The following is an 834-nucleotide window of genomic DNA, read 5'->3' as shown; positions in this document are numbered from 1 at the left end:
CACCTCTATTCTTATTCTGTTTTCTATCAATGCCTTAGGTCCTGAGTCCACCACAGAGAGGCAGAGAGGCAAAATGCTCTGTGGAGGTGCTGACTGGTGAGACTTTTAAACCACTTTTGCTCTCACTCTAAAATGTCCTATTGAAATCCATTATTTTTTTTTTGGTTTTGTTTTGTTTTGGTTTTTCTGGTTTACTTTTCGAGACAGGGTTTCTCTGTGTAGCCCTGGCTGTCCTGGAATTCACTCTGTAGACCAGACTGGCCTCTAACTTAGAAATCTCCTTCCTCTGCCTCCCAAGTGCTGGGATTAAAGGCGTGGCCACCACCGCCTGGCAGAATCATTTTATACAACGAACACATGCTATTTCCTTGTAAACATATTAAGAAAACTTCGTATAAATTTAAAAAAGACTAAAGCTCGTCTTATCAATTAGATGCTTGAACAATGAATGACTACTGTTCCCTTTCGGGTCCACACGAAGTTTGGTGAGACCAGGAGCAAGCATAAAAATGAAAGCCTACAATCCATCTGCGGAAACTCGTTAACAGACATAAAGTAACAGCTTTAAATCCAGGCAGGATGCCCTGGACCTGAACCGAGCTCCCGCAAACATTGCAGTAAAGGGGTAAGAAAGCCATGGCCACCCTGTCGCAAACGTAAACAATGAAGGAGGCTCCGGCTGGGCCTCAGTGGAGTGTTTCCCTGACGTGCGCGGGCTTAAGGTCAACCCCTAGGATGGCGACTTCGCTGAAAATGGACCCAGCACTTCATCTCGATCGGAATGCCTCCTGGAGCCGGAGCCTCACCCCAACCCGGACAGGGCCCTTACCTTCG

The sequence above is a fragment of the Mastomys coucha genome, unplaced genomic scaffold, assembly GCF_008632895.1.
Source record: "Mastomys coucha isolate ucsf_1 unplaced genomic scaffold, UCSF_Mcou_1 pScaffold8, whole genome shotgun sequence".
Taxonomy (NCBI): Eukaryota; Metazoa; Chordata; class Mammalia; order Rodentia; family Muridae; genus Mastomys; species Mastomys coucha.
This window is presented reverse-complemented; position numbering follows the sequence as displayed.